Source organism: Mus caroli, chromosome 7, assembly GCF_900094665.2.
Source record: "Mus caroli chromosome 7, CAROLI_EIJ_v1.1, whole genome shotgun sequence".
Taxonomy (NCBI): Eukaryota; Metazoa; Chordata; class Mammalia; order Rodentia; family Muridae; genus Mus; species Mus caroli.
In genome coordinates, this window is record NC_034576.1 from 11,911,984 (window position 1) to 11,920,966 (window position 8,983).

The 8,983-nt window shown below is 42.1% G+C and overlaps 1 pseudogene; it reads right to left on the reverse strand.

Moving 5' to 3' along the window:
• Nucleotides 1-5,075: 5,075 nt before the first annotated feature.
• On the reverse strand, nucleotides 5,076-7,942 carry LOC110297375 (annotated as a pseudogene).
• Between the last annotated feature and the right edge of the window lie 1,041 nt (nucleotides 7,943-8,983).

Genomic DNA, 8,983 nt, shown 5'->3' on the forward strand with positions numbered 1-8,983 from the left:
CCTCTACAATCAAGCTCTCCCAATAAACGTGTGCAGAAGGATCCTGTTGCAGCGTTGTTCTTCCTGGCCAGTTGGGCGCGCGCAAGAAGGTAGAGGGTATAGTGATTGGGCTCCCCAGATAAGGTCAGGGAGAAATGGAAACTCTGCCTAAATAGGGAGCCCTCCATTTTGTGCCAAGCTCAGAGGAGCTATCTGGACATGGTTGACTGTGACCTTACACAGCAGCATTTCCCCAAAGAGAGTAATGGAAGTAAGGATCAAACCAAGTATGTATTATTCAAGTATGAAATATCACAAGAGACAATGTATATACACAATGTATAAAGTGTGGTGGCTTTAAAAGATGCCAAGGGTGAGATATTTATTTTATACTTATTTGTTTTACATGTGTACTGGGGCTTGGCAGTAGAGTGTTGGGACCTCTCCATGTGAAGATTGAGGTTTGAACTCAGGTTGTCAGGCTTGGTAAGTAGCAAGTGCCTTTACCTGCCGAGCCAACTCATCAGCTTGTAGGGTAAGTGGACCATGCCACCAGACAGAAGGTAAAGTTGAATGAACTCAAATCCAGTGAATGGTAGAATTGAGAACAGTAGGAATGGGGCAACTCCCTGCCTGCCTCTACCTGCTATAGAACAAGTAACTATGATACCTCATTGAGAGGACCATGACAATCAGTCACATAGGGAAAATATCTGGAGTCCTTCCATGCAAATCGAGCATCACTAGCATCTCAAACTGAGCCAATGGGAAGCATCTACCCCAGACCTTACCCTACTCCTCAATGTTTGTGAAGCCCCTGTACACATGGAATGAAGTGCATGAGTTATTTCAGAGGATCTTCTGAGAGAGGCTATTTACCTGAGCTCTAAACACTTGGGGAAGAGTTTTCTCTCCCAGAACAATTGTTGCTGGTCCTTGGCCATTCCTGGATGGTCAGGCTCACACTGCTGCCCCTTACTGCTGCCATCTGCCCAAATGTGCAGCCAGCCCACATTGTTCTTCCTATGGGGTTGCAATCCCACTGCACTCCCTACTGCACAGCTCCCCCACTGGATTCCTGAGCTAAGTCTGATCTTGGGCTCCAGGTATCCGCATCTGCATTTTTCAGGTGCTGGCAGAACCCCTCAGGGTTCCTGTTAGCAAATGCCTCTTGGCAACAGCAACATTGTCAGGGTTTAGTGTCTGCAGACCAGATGGATCCCCAGGTGGGGTGGTTCCTGATTGGCTGATGAAGGCCTTTAAAACACACCCCAAGAGCCACTACATATTAATTGTTCCTGTGGAACAATTAGAGTGTTTTTTAATGTGTGATAGTACTCTCACAATCTATCTTTTGTGACTGTCACTGAGTTTCACAGAGAATCTATTTTTTCTTTTTCCAAGACAGGGATTTTCTGTGTAGCCCTGGATGTCCTGGTATTCATGCTGTAGACCAGGCTGGCCTTGAACTAAGAGATCCATATACCTCTGCGTCTCCAGTGCTGGGATCAAAGCTGTGCTCCACCACTGCCCAGGTTCACACACCATCATTGTCAACTAATTTGGCTTTAGAATTACCATGGGAACCCATGGCTGGTTGTCTATAAGATAGGAAAGCCTCTCCACGATGAGGAAACATCAGTCCTGAATATTTGTGGCATCTTCTCATGGGCTGGACCCTTGGACTGAATAGAAAAAAAGAAAATGAACTAAATGATCATGCATCCATCGCTCTCTGCTTCCAGACTATAGCATGCTAGCTCCTGGTGGCATAATTTTCCCACCATGATGGGCAATAGTACCTTTAAACTATGAGCAGTAACAAACTCTTCCTTAAATTGCTTTTGTCAGGTGTTTTGCTATAGATGTGAAAAAAAAGTAACCAGTAAGTTATCTATCATTCTGTGGCAGTGTTGATCCAATCTGCATTGCTGCAATATATACCAGCTACTTCTGAATGTTCATCTGTACCAAATTAAACAGATTTCTTCTTATTTACATATTAATATTTAACCTTTCTTCTCTTGAAGTCTAAGATTTGTTTTGCATGTGGTGTGTGTGTGTGTGTGTTTGTGTGTGTGTGTGTCTGTGTGTTCATGCACGAGTGTGAGTGTTTATATCTTCAGGAAAGCTCAAGGTTGACTCTGTGTGTGAGTATTCTCTACTTTATTTACTGAGGCAGGGTCTCTCATTGAACCTGGAACTTTCCAATTCCAGTTAATCTAGCTAGCTATTTTACTTTGAGGACTCTCTGTTTCTGCCTTTTGAATGCCAGGATCATAGGCGGCCACCATGTCTAGTTTTATGTGGATTCTAGGAATCCAAATGCTTGTCCACAAGCTTGTAGGGCACATGATTTTTTTTATTCAGTCACCGCCTTTCCAGAGTTCCTTGAACATCCTTGACAAGTCCATTGCATGAAGATTAGCTACGTTCACAGTAGTATATCTCATGGAAGCAGAGTCTAGGGTGCAATTCATGTACATTTCTTCCTATCTTCAACCTCAGAGAGTGCACTCGTCTGCCTCTGAGGTGCCTTCAGGATGCTTGATTCAGAGAGTTGCACTATTAGTATGTGTAGCCTTGTTAGAGGAAGTGTGACACTGGTGATGTGCTTCCCTCCTCCTGGCTGCTTATAGATGCCAGTCTCTCCTGGCTGTGGTCATATCAAGATGGACAACTCTTGGCTCCTCCTCCGGCACCATGCCTTCCTGGACGCTGCCTTGGTTCATGCCATGATGATAATAAAGTGAACCTCAGAAACTTTAAGCCAGCCCCAATAATATGTTGCCCTTTGGGGGCTGGAGAGATAGCTCAGAAGTTAAGAGCACCGGCTGTTTTTCAAGAGGTCCCGAGTTCAATTCCCAGCAACCACATGGTGTCTCATAACCATCTATAATGAGATTTGATGTCCTCTTCTGTCATGTAGGCATATATGCTATAAAGAATACCTTATATCGAATGGATAAAACTTAAAAAGATGTTGTCTTTTGTAAAAGTTGCCATGGTCATGGTATCTCTTCACGGCAATGGGAACCCTAACTAAGAAAGCTTCTTAAACTCTTAAAGAATTGTCCATCTCTAATGATTTCATCTGTTTAGGGACATGTGAGTGCTCTGGAAATCAGTAACTGGGACAAAGTTTTTCAAGAATTGTTGTGGTAAATCTCCAACTCAAATAAGTCTTGTCAAAGAAAACACAACTCAATTAATATGAGTACAAGCTGCATGTCTAGATTGGACAGATCTACCAATCTTCCCCATCTATGAGATTCCTTATTACTTGCTATTGTTCCAGGTCACATGCTTTCTGCTCCACTTTTCTTCAACCTCTTCCTCCTTCATCCTCTCTTCTTCCCTCTCCTCCTTCTCTCCCAAACTTTCAGCTCCACCTTCCCTTCTCCTGCCCAATCACTGGCTCTAGCCTTTTTTTGTTTGTTTTGTTGTTGTTGTTGTTTTTTAAGTTCAAAGCATTTATTTTACAACTTTATGCTTTTATAAATTTCAGGATAAAAAAGGATCAAAAGTTACAAAGCAGACACCCTTCAGAATACACTGTATAGCAGGCAGAGTATGTTTTAGTTACTGATCATTAGCTGGAATGATCTCAGAAAGTCCTTGCTCTGCTGAGCAGTCTCTGCCAGCCTGCCACACTATTACCTGCTTTTAACATCATAAGCCCATTGTTTACTCATAGACAGTATACACGGGTCAAAAGCCCAAATATTATACATATGATACTCTACTTAGTTATATTTTTATCTTGGAAAAAAACAGATTGCAATAAAAAGTTTTATTTTCATAAATTGTTTTGTTTTGTTGTTGCTAGAAATTGAACCTTGAGCCTCACGCATGACAGGTAAGTGCTCTGCTAGAGCTGTGTCCCTATCCCATGGCACTTTGTTACATAAGAACAGCAAACAGACTTGTGTGTGGGCAAGCTCTGTTACAAAGAATACTGCTCGAAGTGATTCAAAATCTGAGTAACATGAGTCATTCCACATAAAATTCTTCTGTACTGATTTTACCACACATCTCTCTGCTTCTGAACAGTGACCTTCAATTTTTCCTATACATAAAATATAATAATCAAACACTTGAATGAAAAAGTGATACATTATATAAGAAAATAATGTGTAGCCAGGGTTTTCATTGAATCCTAGAAAGTGAGCACAAGCAGAGGTCTTGTTAGGACAGCTGGAGGGGGGAAGACTTAAAAAGGGAGTGTGGCCATGGCCCTCCCTTTCTGCATTACTCCAGCATCACCTTGCACGGGCGAGCAGTGAGAGGCCACTGGATGCCTCTCAGTAGGAAAGGCTCCAGAGAAAGCAAAGCAGCTGAGTAGTGTTGGGGCAAGTGTACAAATTCTCAGTTGAAGAGAAACAAGGTTCAACCCTAACTCCAGCCTCTGGCTGAAAAACCAGCAATGCAGGAGTTACAAACTTAGAAAGCTACACATACATAAAAGGGAAATCTCCAATTTGTTATAAAGATTCAAAACTGACACAATTAACACCTATTTACCACTGATTTCATTCATTTCTTTATACTGATTCTCATATAAGTATTCAAAAATTCTTAACTACTGAAGTAGTTTCCTCTTAGCAGCAGAGATGTGCTACATAAAAAGTGGCACACTCCTGATCCCAGTAACACCAAAGTCACTGGGATCACCAGCACTTTATAAGACTGATAAACCTGCTGTCACCACAATATGTTCCTATGATGATAGAGACCGAGTCTCCACACTTTTTAAAGAAAAATTAAATTGAAACCTTCATTTTTTGAACATAAAGCTGGGGGGCCCAAAATTTAAAACAAAATTTATTCCAAACCAGAATGAGCAGGACAACTAAAATTAATTAGCAGGAAGAGTAACACCTTGGTCTATGATGATGTCCTCCACAATAGACTTTAAGTTCTAAAACTGCCATTAAGAGAGTACTGGTTAAAGTTAATCCAACGTGTTTCTTAAAGCTGTTAGTAAGCTTATTCATAAAACTCATGTAGGCTAGCTGTGTTCTTCAGTAGTATTTACAACAATCTAGCACTTGGTAGATTGGCACACTCTATGAAACAGTGCAACATGTTGTAAACTAGCTGCAATTTTCAGTAGCTGAGTTCACCAACCTTGTAACAGAATTATAATGTTCTCCTAAGCCATACGCATGCCTCATGTATACTAGTACTAATGGATTCCTCGGATACTCTTCACCAACTATAACAGGAGGAGCATCTGCCTGTAGTATCTCGATTGGTGTTTGTAAGATGTGAGACAGAGCTCTTAGCTCGAGCTGACCGCCCATGCTGCTGTGTTTACAATAGCATCACAATACTTTCCAAACTCTTCTGGCATGTACATATCTTCTGTGCTGGGGTTTGTTAGAAACAGCAGGAAGTCGTCTGAATGGCTTTGCATGTACTCAGCAGTCTGCCTCCTTAGGGTAGCCACAGTCAGCACACAGTCTTGTTCTCTCAGCCTATCCTAAAGTGCTCCATACATACAATGACGATTAGATGGACTATGTTTAATTTCCAACTCTCTGGCTGCTAATATTTGAGCAAGTTTTTCACTCTCAAGATGTCTGGCTCCAGATAAGTTCTCAATTTCAGCCTCTCCTATCTTTTCTTCCCGCTCCTTTTCCAATGCAGCCTTTTTTTCCCCCCGTCTCTTTCGTGCTTTTGAAGTCCGAGGTGGTTGATTCTCAAGGACCAAGTTTGAAATGTTAACAGCAACAGAATCTATCTTACTGTCCTTGAGAGTCAATTGCTTCGATTGCTCCAGTTCTTCCCTGTGTCTTTGCTCCATTTCTCTCTCCAACTTAGCAACATCTTCTGTGAGCTGCTACCTCCTTTTTATGCCATTTTTTTGGGAACAGTGTTCTTCATTCCCTGAATTTTGGCTTACAGCTCCTTCTTCTCCTTCCGATGCCTTCTCACCAGCTGCTCCTCCTCATCGAGCTCTCTCCGTGATGACCAGGTGGCTGGGCACACTCGAGTCTGTAGCCAACCCCCCAACAATGGTGAGCAGGAGCTGTGAATGGAAGTCCAAGGGTCTAGCAGTTGCTCAGTCCCACAAGGTAAGCAGGTGAAGAAGACAGAGTCAGCTCTAGCCTTTATTTTATAAGTTAAGGTGGGGAGAAGGTTCACAGGAAGTCACCTGAGTACTGACTCATTCCTTGTTCAAAGCCCCTGCCAGGAGAGTGTAATTAGCATCAAAATAGAAACAGCTCTAGGGCTGTCTGCAATATTTCCCCCCTTTCTGTCCAATTAAAAGACACTTTTATCTCAGATATAAATTGAACACAACTATTACCATTTTGTAATTTTTTATTAGATATTTTCTTCATTTAAATTTCGATGCTATCCCAAAAGTCCCCTAGACGCCCCCCACCCTGCCCTGCTCCCCAACCCACCCATTCCCACTTCCTGGCCCTGGCATTACCCTGTAATAGGGCATATGATCTTCCCAAGACCAAGGGCCTCTTCTCCCATTGATGGCTACTAGGCCATCCTCTCCTATATATGCAACTAGAGACACAAGCTTGGGGGGGTTACTGGTTAGTTCATATTGTTGTTCCACTTATAGGGTTGCAGACCCTTTCAGCTCCTTGGGTACTTTCGCTAGCTCCTTCAATGGGGACCCTGTGTTTCATCCAATAGATGACTACGAGCATTCACATCTGTATTTACCAGACACTGGCATAGCCTCACAAGAGACAGCTATATCAGGGTTCTGTCAAAAAAATCTTGCTGACATATGAAATAGTGTCTAGGTTTGGTGATTGTTTATGGGATGGATACCCGGGTGGGGCAGTCTCTGTATGGTTCTTCCTTCTGTCTCAGCTCCAAACTTTGTCTCTGTAACTCCTTCCATGGGTATTTTGTTCCCCATTCTAAGGAGGGACGAAATATCCACACTTTGGTCTTCCTGTTCTTGAGTTTAATGTGTTTTGCAAATTGTATCTTGGGTATTCTAAGTTTCTGGGCTAATATCCACTTATCAGTGAGTGCATATCAAGTGACTTCTTTTGTGATTGAGTTTCCTCACTCAGGATGATATCCTCCAGATCTAACCATTTGGCTAAGAATTTCATAAATTCATTGTTTTTAATTGCTTAGTAGTACCCCATTGTGTAAATGTACCACATTTTCTGTATCCATTCCTCTGTTAAGGGACATCTGGATTCTCTCCAGCTTCTGGCTATTATAAATAAGGCTGCTATGAACATAGTGGAGCATGTGTACTTATTACAAGTTGGAACATCTTCTGGTTATATACCCAGGAGAGGTATTGCTGGATCTTCCGGTAGTACTATGTCCAATTTTCTGAGGAACTGCCAGACTTATTTCCAGAGTGGTTGTACCAGCTTGCAATCCCACCAGCAATGGAGGAGTGTTCCTTTCTCCACATGCTTGCCAGTATCTGTTGTCATCTTTATTTTTGATCTTAGCCATTCTGACTGGTGTGTGGTGGAATCTCAGAGTTGTTTTGATCTGCATTTCCCTGATGATTAAGGATGTTGAACATTTTTCAAATGCTTCTCAGCCCTTCTGTATTCCTCAGTTGAGGATTCTTTGATTAGCTCTGTACCCCATTTTTTATGGGGTTATTTGATTTTCTGGAGTCTATCTTCTTGAGTTCTTTTTATAGATTGGATATTAGTCTCTTATCGGATTTAGGATTGGTAAAAATCCTTTCCCAATCTGTTGGTGGCATTTTTGTCTTATTGACAGTGTCTTTTGCCTTACAGAAGCTTTGCAATTTTATGAGGTCCCATTTGTCGATTCTTGATCTTAGAGTGAAAGACCTCTGTGGGGATACCCCCACCCGAGTTACGAGATAGCGCGCACACCCAAAGAATCATGAGAGACCCTGTCTTGATGCAAACACATGAGGTAGTTTAATGATGGAGCTCCCGGCTGACAAGTATCTCACGCAGGAGATAGAGGAATCGACCATGAGGTTCAAAAGTTAGGGGCTTATATAGGAAAAGAGTTGGGGTAGGGGAAGAATTGGCATGGCTTCACACAATTGGACAGTTAAAACATCAGCAAACTGTATGTGCAGATCGAGGTAACAGCAGAGCATCTGGTTAACATTTAACCCAAATCAGAAGGGCAGGAGACAGGGAGGCGCTAGGCCAGTCTGGGAGTCCTGGTATGTCTTCCCTATCTTATCTCTATGGCTGGTTGGTTCCTGGGATGACTTTACAGCCTTTGTTCTTTGCCCTAGGCCCAAAAGCCCTCCTAACTAACTGACACAAGCCACATGAGTCATGGACCTTGAATTTTAATTTTCTTTCATTAGCATCAGCCATTGCTGTTCTGTTCAGGAAAATTTCCCCTGTGCCCATATGTTCGAGGCTCTTCCCCACTTTCTTGTCTGTAAGTTTCAGGGTCTCTGGTTTTATGTGGAGGTCTTTGATCCACTTAGGCGTGAGCTTTGTACAAGGAGATAAGAATAGATCAATTCACATTCTTCTACATGCTAGCCACAACTTATGCCAGCACCTTTTGTTGAAAATGCTGTCTTTTTTCCACTGGATGGTTTTAGCTGCTTTGTCAAAGATCAAGTGACTATAGGTCTGTGGGTTAATTTCTGGGTCTTCAATTCTATTCCATTGATCTACCTGTCTGTCGCTGTACCAGTACCATGCAGTTTTTATCACAATTGCTCTGTAGTACAGCTTGAGGTCAGGCATGGTGATTCCACCAGAGGTTCTGTTTGGAATAGTTTTTGCTATCCTAGGTCTTTTGTTATTCCCGATGAATTTGCAAATTGCTCTTTCTAACTCTGTGAAGAATTGAGTTGAATTTTGATGGGGATTGCATTGAATCTGTAGATTGCTTTTGGCAGGATAGCCATTTTTACTATATTAATCCTGCCAATCCATGAGCATGGGAAATCTTTCCATTTTCTGAGATTTTCAATTTCTTTCTTCAGAGACTTGAAGTTCTTGTCATATACATTTTTCATTTCCATAGTTAGAGTCACACCAAG